At 39.0% G+C, this 14,220-nt stretch overlaps 1 long non-coding RNA gene across 1 annotated transcript; it reads left to right on the top strand.

The window, feature by feature from the left end:
* The first annotated feature begins 7,849 nt into the window (after positions 1–7,849).
* LOC148028247 (uncharacterized) lies at positions 7,850–13,716 on the top strand. Its single transcript, XR_015692708.1, has 4 exons — positions 7,850–8,124; positions 8,251–8,348; positions 8,441–8,940; positions 9,032–13,716. It is a non-coding gene; the product is annotated as an uncharacterized LOC148028247 (long non-coding RNA).
* The last annotated feature ends 504 nt before the right edge of the window (positions 13,717–14,220 follow it).

The raw sequence follows: 14,220 nt of genomic DNA, 5'->3' as shown, positions 1-14,220 counted from the left end.
AGAGAGGGTTCATAATTTCATAATCAAGGCAAAAAAACTCTCACTTAGAACCTTAACATAAGCTCCATTGAGCTAAACGAGGTAGTCATTAGTTTTGTAGTTACACTTACCAGAGTGACCAAGACATGAAACAACACAAGAACAAGTATACTCAAAGGAGACAAGGGGGAAAAATGAGCAAAGAGAAAAGAAGAAAAGAAGCCAAAAAGCTCTAGCATGGAGCTAAGCAATCATGAAGGAGAAAAGAGGGGTAGGGAAGAGAGTGAGACAAGTTCATCTACCTTAGATTTTTTATGAAGGAACCTAAGGAATGGATAGCAATCCATGTTGCCAAAGAGAAGATCTAAGAAGGAAGCAAAGATGCTAAAATCCATGATGACGAAGCACATAGAAAAATTGACAGAACTCTCGTGCAGTCATATGAGAAAGTGAGATAGTGACTAAATCAAATGCTTCCACAACAAGTAGAGGTAATCATAATAGAGAGCAGTGAAGGTAGCTATAGTAAGGGAAAGAAAATGTAGTTGAGAGCTCACAGAGTGTTGAGCAAGGAGTCCTCCTACTAGTTGATGATGCGGACACAAAATTTGCAAACTAAAATCACTGAGCTAGAGAAGGTAAAAATCACATAAAAGGTCAAAACAACTTCATAAGATGACAACTAGCACCTTGCTGTGTAGTGTCCTACTAAGTCCACATTGAGCGTGCAAGAGCATAGTTTAATACTAAGTGTAGGAGAAAACCTGAGTGCCCTAGATTTGCTATGCAAATAACTAGAATGGGATAAAATGAAAGTGTTTCAAGGAAAGAAAAAGCTCTAGGAAAGGTGAGATGATACTTAGGAGACCTACATAAAATTCTATTTTAGACCAACCTATAGGTCCTAATAGATATGGCACCTCCAAGCATGATTAAGGGAATCTTGCTTAGCATTAATCTAAAAACCAAGAAATGGAAGAGCACTAGACCTCACTATTCCATTCAAGTAGAGCAAGAAAAGAAATCCAAGAGAATTAGTAGGCCTAAGAATAGGTGAAAGTAGCTTGCATGGATTTGCAATAGACTTTTGATGCAATTTTGTCGGTCGGCACATAGACCAAAATTAAAGCGAGAAAAGCCTATGAAGAGGCATTAATAAAGCTAACGAATGAATTGACAACCTCATTATACAAAAAAACTTAGCTTAAGGTGCACGTGGATGTATACGACTATACAACAACATGAGCTTTATAGAAACACCATGCAAATAGCTTCCACCTCTAACATTGAGGATGTAGCTAAGTTGAAGAAACAATTGAGCTTAGCCAATGTAGCTCTCAACAATCTAAATTTGAGCCAAGCACTTAATCTTTCAATCCCAATTCTAACAAGAGAGAGTCGTATATGTCATATGAAGGCTATAGGCTACAAAGATCAAAAGTTGGAAGCTATATGACTCAAAGAACTAGAGCTCTCTAACCCAGAATAATCCATACCCTAGCCACATGAGTTCATGTCTTACATGGTAGACTATGTAGAGCCACTAAAACTTAATGAGCCAAGGGAGAGTATTGGCAATATGACTTAAGGTCCACAACAAGTAGTGGAGATGTCTTTGGAAATATATGAGTGTTGCATGAAACTGCTCCATGTATTGCAAGCTCCCTACTTAGAAGGACCATTCTCTTAACCACTAAGTATGTGAAGCACAATGGAATGACCTAAAGGAGCCAATAAAAAGGTACCAGTAGGGAAGGATAGACTTGGCTATCTCTTTTAGTTCTAAAATCTCATAAGAAAGAAGGTTTTGTAAGGCTCTACCTTACAATGCTATGCAAACATGAATCAAATTAGGGGAGAGTATTACTAGAAGATGGAAGGAGCAACACAATATGGGAAGTTGTCAACTCTAAAAAGACAAGCTTAGAAGTAAATATTCAATATTAAAGCCTCATGAAGCCTAGAATGGTGGTATGCTATCTTGGAATTTGATGATGACATTGCAAGCTCAACATTTTTCTATGCAAGAATCCATGAAAGAACCAATGTACTCCATTGCCCTTATTTGAGAGAGATAGACTCCATGATCCATATTGCCATACCCAATATAAATTTTCCAAACTCCCCAATATTAACACATCTACAGATAACAAGTCGTTCTTGTTTCAACCATGGAACATTTAGCCTTTTTTGAATAAGTTTCTCAAAAACTTCACCAATTATCTCAACCCTACCTTCATCACCACTTATAACTATCTTTGAGTTCAATCAAGTTGTTGGAGCAAATGCCAATGCCATATGAGGATCAACTATCACAATTGTTTTTCGACATTGATATAGGTATAGATAAGTAGCTATGATTCAGTATGGTCCATGGATAGCTAGTTGGTATTTGTTTAGTACCTTCTACCCAAAGTTCTCCATTAAGGTATGAGAAGTGGTAAAAGACTATATGCTCAACAAAGGATGGCTTAGTCACACCATGTAGCCGCTCTATGAAAAATAAAATTCGTAAAAAAAGAATAAAAATAAAAGAAACAAAGCACATAATCACTACGCCTAGGGGTCCTCAAGTTAGGTATGTCGAAGTGGCCTAAGTTTCTAACCCCCTAGCCCTTCCCCACAGCATGATCGCAAGGCACACCAAGGGTAGGACATCCTAAACTTATTTGAATGACTTGTCACCTTATAAATCACACTACATAATAAAACCTTATACTAACTAGCATGCTTATCTCCTTTCTTTTCCTCAGCATTCCCTTTGGTGCCTTCATCTTCCTCTATCATAGCTCCATCATTGCCCAATGCAACTGCAAGTGAAGCCCAATGCAACTACAAGTGAACTTGCCTTGCATGAGATGCATGAGGAAGAAGATGCAAAGAAGTATGGGGACAACAGTGGAGTTGTGAGATAGAGAGATGAAAGCATATAAGGGAATGCATAGGGTGCGGCTGCAAGAAGCTCCAGTCACATGAAGCTCTCTGTCTCATAGCTCCACTGTTGTCCCCATGCTTCTTTGCACGTTCTTCCTCATGCATGTTGCTCCTAGAGGGCTCCAAACTACTGTCACATGCCATAGGACTGATCTGTGGTGGCTGTGAATCACATCAACAGTCTCTCCTTGCTCTCTAAGAGTCTTCTTCTCTCTCACAATGGTTGGGATAGACTTCACTAGTCCCTTAAAACGTTTTTTCCACTTGCGTGGGCAAGTTTTGCCAAGTGACAACCTTCTAATCCCATTTTCTAGTGTAATTCAACTTATTAAATTAATGTAATAATTATTCTAAGACTTAAAAAAATTAATTTTATTAACCAATAATTAAATTGGCTAGGTCAATTTGTCTTCCAAGTATCCTTGAGCAATTATTAACCTTTAGACTAGCATTAATGAATTAATTAATACCAAATCTCTAATGTCACCACTGACATTAGTAGCTAATAAAGTAGTTAAAGCCCAAATTTGACACTGAGTACCACCTAGTACCTATCGAGCATAACTTATTACAACTTTTCTCTCTTACCCTCTTGTAATGCATAGTGTCTCTAGCTTCACCATTTACACAACGACTGGTGTTCGAGAAAAGGAGGGTTCACTTCATCCTAAGGCTTGTTCACTTCGAGAGAAAACTTGTTTGATTCAATGTGAGGAGGAATCGCCTACTTGTAAAAAATACAAGTGGAAAGGATTTGAGCCGGTTCACCTTTATCATAGAAGGAGAATATCATTCTCATGTTTAAAGTAGAAGGATAAGATCCTTCTAAATATATATTGAAAATGGCTTTTTAATAATGTATATTAAAATTTAATTTTGAATTAACATTTTAACTTTTCAAGTTTAATTTTTAAACGTTTTAGCTTTAATTAGAATTAAAGTTGGTAGCTGCCAAGACTCAAGTTCCAACAAACGAGAGAGAGAGAGAGAGAGAGAGAGAGAGAGAGAGAGAGAGAGAGAGTGTGTGTGTGTGTGTGTGTGTGTGTCTTCAAAGTTCAATAGTTCGAACTTCGATTGAGGATTGAGAGAGAGAGAGAGAGAGAGTGTGTGTGTGTGTGTGTGTGTGTGTGTCTTTAAAGTTCAATAGTTTGAACTTCAATTGTGTGTGTGTGTGTGTGTGTGTGTGTGTGTGTGTGTGTGTGTGTGTGAGAGAGAGAGAGAGAGAGAGAGAGAGAGAGAGAGAGAGAGAGTGTGTGTGTGTGTGTGTGTGTTGAAGTCTTCAAAGTTTGATTCAAATTTCAAAGGGCATACTCATAGATAGATTCTAGAATCTACACTCTAGAGTCTATATATATATATATATATATAGAGAGAGAGAGAGAGAGAGAGAGTTCATGTGGCATCACTTTGGGACCTTAAGCCTCAAGGAACTTGGAGGCTACATTGCTGCAACACGAATCTACAATGCAACTTGCAAGGCTCAAGCACGTTGCTATACAAGGATAAGAAGAAGATCAGTCTCCCAGGTACATACATACATGCTTCTCTCTCTCTTTCTCATCTCTAAATGGAAAATTTATTAGTGATAACTTAAGCCTTAAAGACAAAATATTAGTACTAAATTCTTTTTGTTATGTGATTATTAATAGGTTAAATGTTCTGAGACATTGCAATTTAAAGATAGAGTTTGGCCATTAGAGGAGCTTGGATTTTCAAAGGGAACAAGCACATAACAAAAGGTAGCTAATTTCAATGATTATAAAAAACAAGGTAAGATTGCAACCACTCTTTTTATCTTTGAGAAATGGCACCTAGATTGAAAGATAAGAAACAAGGAAACCTTTTTGCATGGGTTGGGATTGAAAACATAGCCAAGCATCCTTCTAAAAAGCTAAAAGAAAATACGGATACTATTGGGGGCTCAACCTCAATTAATATGTTATCTTCAAATGAATCATTTGGCTCAACCTCAATTAATATGTTATCTTCAAATGAATCATTTGATAACATGTCACTTGAAGAAAATGATGAATTTGAAAGGAAAAAAGAAGGGTGCTTACTTTTTCAAGAGGATTGGCTAGACCAATTCAAATGGCTTGTTTATGATAGAGATGAAGTAAAAATGTATTGCAAATTTTGTTTGAAATATCCTCATCCACATAGTGCATATTCCAAAGGGGGATCTATAAATTTTAAAATTAGCAACTTAAAATCCCATGTTCGCACATCATGTCATAAGTTTGCTATGCAAGCTATTTTGCTCGAAGGAAAAGACTCTATTGAAAAGAGTGTTTAAAAAAAAAAAGAGAAGTAAAAGATGAGGCATTACTTTCATTATTTAGAACTGCATATTTGATTGCAAAGCAAAATTTACAATTTTCTATATTTCCTGAAATGATACGCTTATTGCAAGATTGCCATGCACTGTATACTACTACTCTTTATAATGATGATAAGGTATGTGTTAAAATGATTTATCACATGGCATCATATCTTATGAAAAGTACAATAGAAAAGGTTTTAGCTAGTCCATGGTTTGGTGTTTTAATTGATGAGTCCAACGATATCTCCTCACATGGACATATGGTTATTTATTTATCATATCTAGATTGATTGTGTTCCTAAAATAAGTTTTTTTGGTATCATACGTGTGCATGATGGCACTGCAAGATATTTATTCGAGGCTATTATCAATGAGCTAAAGAAATGTAAGCTAGATTTGTCTAGATTCATTGCATTTGGGTCTATTGGATGTTCCACAATTGTAGGAAAGGAGAATGGTGTGCAAGCCTTATTGAAAAAACATGTTAATCTGTTTTTAACTTCAATTTGTTGTGTTGCCCATCGTAGTGCCCTTGCAATATCTAGTGTAGCAAGAGAGATCCTTTATTGCAAAAAGCTAGAAAAACTTATTAATGCTATAGCTTCGCATTTTAATGTTAGTACAAAGAGATTAGAAGGATTGCAAGCTATGCAACAAGATTTGGCATGTCCCATTCTTCGACTTGAGCATACTTTTGATGTAAGATGGTTAAGTAGATATAGAGCTATTAGTAGAGTATGCAAGTCTTTAGATGCTATACTTGAGATCACAAAAAGAGAGGCATTACATATTTATGAAGAGTTGGCCGATTTTGAGTGCGTTTATTGCTTACATTTCTTAGCTAACATTTTGAGAAGTTTAACAACACTAAGCCAAATGTTTCAAAAAGACTTTGTGGATGTCACAACTATAGATAGTCTTGTAAAGAATGAAATTGTATCCATAACACAATATTATATTGATTGTCCTCCTCTTGATGTGAATGCATTAATTGTTGGAATATATGGTTATGACATCCTTCCAGACTATGGGCCTAAAAAAGGGTATTTATATACATTAAGAGGTGCTTGTATGGGAAAAAATTTATGAGCATGATTTAAAATGTAAAATTAATGGAGAAGATTTTAACAAAGCCTCAGAATTTCAAGTTGCTTTTGCCAAGTCAGTGGTAAGTAACTCGAATTCTCGATTTCAAGATAATTCTATACTTAACTACTTAAAAATACTTGTGCCTGCACAATATCCAATACATGAGAAGGCCTTAAAAAACTATTGAACCTAAGAGATAGATCAATTAACTTCATATTATGGTTTCCCTAAAAAGCTAAATATAGAAGAATTCCTTGCAATGGTAGAAGTTGATGAGTTTAAGAAAGAATTTAGAAATTTAAAGCATCAAGCTTCTAGAGATTGGATATGATTCACATTGCTAGAGATAGCTTCAGCACTTGCTTGTAATAGTAGGGATGCTTATCCGAATGTTCTTACTCTTTGTCAAGTAGCTCTTGTCCAATGTTCGAGTATTGCTATTTGTGAGAGAGGTTTTAGTGCTAGAACTGTGATTAAGAGTAAGCTACGTAATTGTTTGGAGATTAAGAGTTTAGATGCATTAATGAAAATCTTTATTGAAGGGCCTTCTAAGTTTTGTGATATGGAGTTCATTGAGAGTATGGACTTATGGGCTAACAAAACACATAGACATTTATACACAGCACAAGGAATTTGCTCATTGGTTTTACAATAAATTTACATATTCATAAGAGCAATTGATAATTTTTAAATGGCCTATGATGATGTTGAAGTCACTATGCATTATTTGCACTTTTGTTGTCTCAAAATTTTTGACTTTTTACCATTTTTCTATTTTAAACTTCTTTTTTCATTGGTAGCTTCTATCTTTTGAGTAGAAATATTTCACATTTGTTTTTAGATCACACTTTCTTTTAATAAAATGTGCTTAATTTTTTTTTAAAAAATTGTTTATAATTTTGGTTGTATTTCATTTCGTTCTCTTTCATGTTAGTTTTGTTTTTAATTTTTTGTATAATGGTTTCTTTCAATAAAATATGCTTGACTTTTAAAAGATTTTTTTGTTTTTAATTTTGCTTGTATTTTATTATGTTCTCTTTCAGGTTAGTTTTGTTTTTTCTTTTTGTTTCTTCTATGCTTCAACTTCTTTTCTTTTGGGTTTTTATTTTATACTTTTTCTTTATCTTTGTGCTTATGATGTATATACTTCTATGAGGCCATAGACTTACTAGTAGACATAGAAACCACTTGTATACATTTGTTTTTTACTATTCAAATTTTAGATAACTAATGTAAATCAAGTTACTCAATGATAATAAGCGTTTTAATTTCTAAGGTGTAAGAGATAAGTAATTGAACGAATTCCAAAGGAAACCTTGAAATATAAATCTTTGTAAATAATGAGAAAGAGGTGATTATCCTTTTATTATAGATTTAAAAAAGAATTGGGCCCATTCAATTTGCAAGATCAAGGAAATCGAGTCGTGTAATTTGGAATGTAAAAGTTTTGGATGGTTGAAATTTCATAGAACTGCCTTAGGCTAAGACGAGAAAGATCTATGTCAAAAATTTTCCCGAACACTGCCGTTCACACAATATGCCGCACACATCACCGCCCACTGTGGTCATGTGCGCTGCAACAGTCGTTAGAGGATCTCCGTATTCGCTGGCATCTACATTTACCGTAGCTCTCCCCGATTACCACCGGGAGAGCCGAGCCGCCGGTGTCACACCGCGCATAACTGCGGCACCTTCGACATGTGTCGAAGCTTCACGCACCGTCCGCATAAGGGCCATTTCGGTCAATCTTGCGCCTTACTTCCTGCCGCTCCATCTCCGTCGAGAGCGCTTCTTTGCCGGTAAGAACGTCGTCCATTCTGATCTCCAGCGATCACCGTTCGCCAACGCCATTGCCAGCTGCTACATAGAGCGTAAGCTCTCGGGAGGCACACTCATTGTCCTTGTTTTTCTGCAATTGATTGTAGTATTGCAGTCGATGTGAATCAGAAATACAATTGCTTGTCAATCGTTGTCATCATCCTCCTTGCCCAGGGCTCATATTCAGCCAGCTCTTCCTCGTCAAGTACAATCTCTCTCTCTCTCTCTCTCTCTATGATCGAAGAAGGACATGTTGCAGAAAATTAATCCATTTTCTTTTGTGCACGATGCTATCAGTTCCACTCGAACGTTTGACTGCAGTATTCCATTTGATGTGAAGCCTTGAAGAACAATTGCATTGACACTCGTTGTGATCATCATCGTTGCCCGCCACTGCGGATGTTCGGCCTACTAGTCCCGGTCAGGTACGATCTCTCTCTCTCTCTCTCTCTCTTTGGGTCTCTGTCTCTGTGATTCGGCCTTCTGTGCATGCCGATTGGTGCAAGCCCCCATATCCCACGAAGAGCACTATCACCTTCGCCATCGAGCCCCATGCTACCATGGCATCACAGGCTCCCGCTGCTGGTGCAGTGGAAGTGATCCCCCTGTTCCCGTTGCCGGTGCAGCGCAAGTGGCAAAATTAAAGGCAGCAACAGGTCGAAGGAGAAAAAGAACCGAAATTTGGACACCAGCCCTTGTCGAAGTACTGCTTGATTTGTACGAGGACAAGTGGTTTTCCCTTAACAGGGGTAACTTCAAGGCTAAAGACTGGGCTGACCTTGCACGTGACCTCAATTGTAGGTGCAATTCCATATCTTCTTGTTCTATTGCTGTTATGCATACGACGTAATGGAACCTTTTAAAGTATGTGTGTTGTTCGAACGGCAGGAGCAACACAAACTTCTTAGACAATCAATGCAAGTACAAGTGGGAAAACTTGAAGAAAACGTTCATGAAAGAAAAGAAAAAAGAGTTACAGTGGGGAGCAGAGCCTTCTAGGCACATGAGTTCTTCAGCAGCATGGATGATCTTCTTGGAGGGTCGCCGAAGGTTAGAGGCCTGAATAATGGCTTCTCAAGCCAAGTCTAGGTCCCTCTTGAAGTGGTTTCTCTTGCTGAAGATGAGGTCAATGCACAAGGAGATGAAGATGCAAGTATGCCCCCGCAACCAACCACACCCCCCCCCCCCCCCACCACAAACCCGATGAGGACTAGGACAAACCAATGCTAGACAACAAAAAGGACGAGGCAGTTCCAGGGCCAACTGTCACTCAGGTAGTATGGGGCTAGAAGATGAAGAAGCGGACGACGGCATTGGCATTGGATGGTTTGGGAATGTCCATGGAGCATTTTGTTGGTGCTTTGGCTTTGGCTTTCGAGCAAGCCGTGTTCTGGCGTATTGAATTGGAGGCAAAAGGTTGGAGATGCAACTTAGCATGGTGGAACTCCTAGCTCCTCGTTGTTCATCCACATCAAGTGATCAGCATGTGTAGATAGATGATGCACTTGAGGATGGAAATAAGCACAACATTTGTGCAACTTGTTTGTGTGTCCCAGACTTAGTTTTTGTTACTTCAGTGGGCCTTGTTGAATTGAAGGATGCTTCATGGGTTGCTGCATTCTAGTTTCATAGATGTTTGCTGAGCATACATGATTGCTAATGTCAGTTCATTACCTTAAGCTTTTATTGCATCAAACAAGCCAACGAATATAGGGAGGGGTACAAGCAGAGCCGTATATGATCTTACTTACGACAATTGAGTTACACTAAAAAAGAAGACTGATAGTAATAACACTTCTATGAATTAGACAAAACCATGCCAACATAATAGTAACAATAGTTCTACAATTTTACTTGGAAAAATAAAGGCAAGGATTTATTAATAGTTGCAGAGTATTTGCATGCGGTGGGACCATTCTTTGTACATAGCTTGGTGTAAGGCTTGACTCTGTACATGCTTAGACCTTTTGACATAGCGTACGGCATTGCCATCATTTAAATGAGGATCGAAGTCATCCTCTCGATGCTCCTCTCGCATGCCCTTCACAAGAAGATTGTGAAGAATGCAACAAGCAACAATGTACTTGGGGACACTATTAAGGTCTATATTGATATCCCTAAGAATGCGCCAACGGTTTTTAAGCATTCCAAACACATGTTCAATCCGCACTTGTCCCTTTGACAAGTGGTGATTGAACTGTTTCCAATCTCTAGTTGCAGAAGGGTGCCCCTACCTAAAGGGATTGATGAGGTGTGCACAAGCCCCATACCCTGAATCAGCCAAGAGATAAGGGCACACGCAGATGGCACGAAGCACCATGATTGACTCTTGCAGAACTTCATTGTTTTTGAAACACCTGTAAATGGTTGATGCTTTCCAATGTGTAGCGTAATTGTTGGTACCACTAGCGCATCGCAAATGGTGTGCAAAAGAATAGAATGGAAATGATGCCTGCACCAATACTGAGATGGCATGTCCTCTATGTTGGGCTTCCGGGCAAGTTTGATGTGAGAGCCATTGATAGCATGGCAAACATTGGGGAGCAATGTGAGCGTTTGAAAGTTTGTGATGATATTTCGCAATTGTTCCTTTGATGGAATTTAGATGATACTTGCCCGAAGCTTTATGGCAAGAATATCAACCACAATGTGACAATATTTATGCACTGTGGACTCACCCATGCCAAAGGTGCCAGCAATATGATGTGTGGAGTTGTCATGAGTGAGTCAAAGAAGTGCACAGCTAAGAGCACTCTTTGGCTCGATAGGGGTGCGAACATAGTCTCCTTCCCCATGTCATGGCTAGTGAGGCTGCAGATGTCGTAGAAGCATTTGGAAGGAAGCATAATCAAATCTAAGCCATTTGTGGAAGAGCTGATCGCATGCATCGAGTTCACGGATCCATACAGTTTGTTGAACTCCAAGCCAAAATGCACCCACCGATTTCAAAAATGTGCAGCCAGTTGATGCACTGCTCCTATAACTGTTGGGAACAACACAAACAAGCACCAATATATACAAAGCAAGATTGTGAAAGGTGTAGGGGTATCCTCAGCTTCAAACAAGTTCAGGAATGACAGAATTCAGTACCTGTTGAGGGATTAATCCATGTCAATGAGTGGCTTGGGGTGTTTTTATGTGGCAGGCAGAATGTGAATGGAAGAGGAATGGAGGTAGGCCTCTGGATGACAGAGGATTTCAGGCAGAAGAAAACAATTGCATGGAGAATTGTGATCCAAAGAGAAGATGTCTGGTGGTGAGGGAAGGCAAGAGAGGGGGGAATAGCCGACGGTAATGAGCAGAGGACTGCCTGGTGGCGGGGTGAACAGTGTGTAAATTGCTTCTGAAGAGGAGGAGAAAAGCAGGAGTGAGTGGGGGGGAGAAGACTGCACAGGTGCTGCTGTGGAGGAGGAGGTAAAATGCGGCTGTGCAGCGCTGCAGTGCTGCGTCTCTTGGCCTGCAAAACCAGAGTTTTATAGTTTCTCTCTGCTCCTCCTACTCTGCAAGACCATCAACTGTGGCAGTCTCACCAACGGACATGTGCCAGATTTGTTTTCTGATCAAACTGTGCTTTTCACAGACGTTGTTAGTAAAACCAACCACAGTTGGTCATGTGTGCAAGATATCATCATGGTTTGCATCGCTGCCACCTCCATCTGAACCCAGCCATAGTTTAAGGAACTCTCCCATTACTGTGGGTTCCTTTCCACATGGTTACATCCACGTGTCTGCAGGGAATGCGATACTTCTCCAAAAACAGTGGAAATGTAGACATTAGAAAACAACTGACATTGCCACTATCCGCATCCATCTTGTGCATGTGCAGGCTACTCTGGTGAAACTGTGACTTCTGCATCTATTGTGCGATTAATGGCCGTGCACGGTTGGTCATCTACGCGACCTATGACTGATGCTTGACACTCGTGGATGAATGTTGTATTATTGGGAGAATTGCTGTACATTCTGTTGGTTTGTAAAGTGTCACTCATCCTGACAAGAGTATGCCTGAGCATCATTGTACAGCAGTAGACAGGAATGGATGGATGCTTCAAAATTGTCGGAGAATCTTTGCCCTATGGCACAGAAGCTTCCTGGCAGGCAAAAGGTCAAAATTCTAGAGGATGGAAAAGAAAAAGAAGATAGGGCTGTAGTATACTGAAGTTTCAATCACGTTGCTCTTTTAGCTGTTGGTGGGAGATGAGTGCCATAAACTGCTATGCAAAAGTGTGGATCATGGCAGGACACCTTTAAAAAATTGTATGGAGATTCACATCACACTTCGATTGGTGGCCTCTTTTTTCCCTCTCTTGGGATGGTGCAGATATGTCAAAGATCTTTATCAAGATAAGGCCATCCATGACTGCATGCCTGACATGGATTTGTCATGCTAGCAAACCTACCTCTTCAGAAATAAGCTTCTTGTGGCGCTGTCAGAAGCCGGGGATCTGCTTGCAAAGATGCATTTCATGGGCCTTTCTCATTAAAGCCTATAGTGATCTTGGTCACAACAAAGATGTGTTTAGACAAGTGTAACAAGAAGGATCAATCCTGGACAAGCTTGTTTTTCTTGGTGTCTTTTCTGCTTGTGCTTGTCAAAATTCACTTGAGGAATTGAGTTGCTGATGGAAGATGCATTTTGCAACAATCTCATTGTAACTCTCAGGACACTGACACTTTCCAACGTTTCATGGGAATGCAAGAGGAAAGATTGTTAGCAGACAAAGTGAGAAGAATCAGCATGCTTTCTGCTTGTCATAAGAAAGCAATGTTAGTCAAACTCAGGCAGCTGCATGCTTGCGCTGTTTACAGTAGCGTTGAGACAGCCATTGAAAGAAGCATCGCTAAACATGTACGGGAAGGCTGGCTGCTTTGTTGACACTAGGATGACATTTGACAAAATGCCCAAAAAAGATGTAACTTGAAATAGTGTGTTACTATCATATGTTTGCACTGGGCAGTTTAAACTTGCAATGACCTTGTTTGAACATATGGATGGGAAAAGATTTAACACAATGTAATTACATTCGTAAGTGTTCTTTCAGTATGTACTTGCCAGGTATCTCTGAGTGAAGGGAGAAGGCTGCAGGTTACTGTTGTTAGTCATGGTTATGTGTCAAATGTTGTGATTGGTAAGGCTCTCTAACGAACATGTATGGAAAATCTGGTAGCTTGAAGGGGTATTGGGATCTGACAAAATACCTGAAAGAAATGCTGTTTCATTGGCTATGGAGAAGACAAAGACCGGTGGATTCACTTATTTGGCAGGGATGGGAGACTTGAGAGAGCTGAACATCTGATTACTATCATAGTATAGCAGCAACAGTTGTATTATGGATGAACTTTGCTGGCTGTGAGTTTCAGGTTGATCTAAGACGTGCAATGCATGCTGTAAACATTATTTCTGAAGTTGGAGAAGGATTACATCTGTTCTGAACCTTTAAGTTTCAAAGCCTGGGACATACATTGTGATGTAACTGAAAGCTCAAGAAGACTCTGGATTCATTAGCTGATTGCAGAATTCTGCTAAATAAAAAGTAACAGGCAAGGCACAGGGAATCATTTCTTGTGTTCCAGTTTCTATGTTTTTGGTGTAGGAAGATCAGTTTCTGTTGGTATAATAAATGTCAACTTGTTAGTATGGGTAGAATTAATGTAAAATCATTTCTCGAGTTTCATGTTGTTGGTTTGTGGTGTAGGAAGTTCACTTTATAATGAATGTTGACTCTTTAGCATGGGAAGTAAAGAATGATTACAATAATGTGTTTTTTGAAATGTTGTTTGTAAAAGTTACTGTTCATTTGAAATTGAATTGCAATTCTCACGAAAGGGAACTTAAAAAATAAATAAATAATGCAGAGTGATTAATATTAATGAAATAAGAAATAAAATATGTACATTGCCATATGAGGCAGTCTTCAAGGTCTCAACCAAAAACAGAGGGAGACCTTACACTTTAGAGAGATCCTTATAAAAAACCCTAAAAGCTCTATTAGCCACATTGAGACCTTTTAGAGCCACTAAGATTTCACCCTCGAGCTTCTACCACTTGTCCAGGGAACAAGTGGGGCCTTAATCCT

The sequence above is a fragment of the Lygodium microphyllum genome, chromosome 12 (assembly GCF_053477565.2).
Source record: "Lygodium microphyllum isolate KBCC chromosome 12, Lygodium_microphyllum_v1.1.10, whole genome shotgun sequence".
NCBI lineage: Eukaryota > Viridiplantae > Streptophyta > Polypodiopsida > Schizaeales > Lygodiaceae > Lygodium > Lygodium microphyllum.
This window is presented reverse-complemented; position numbering and strand designations above follow the sequence as displayed.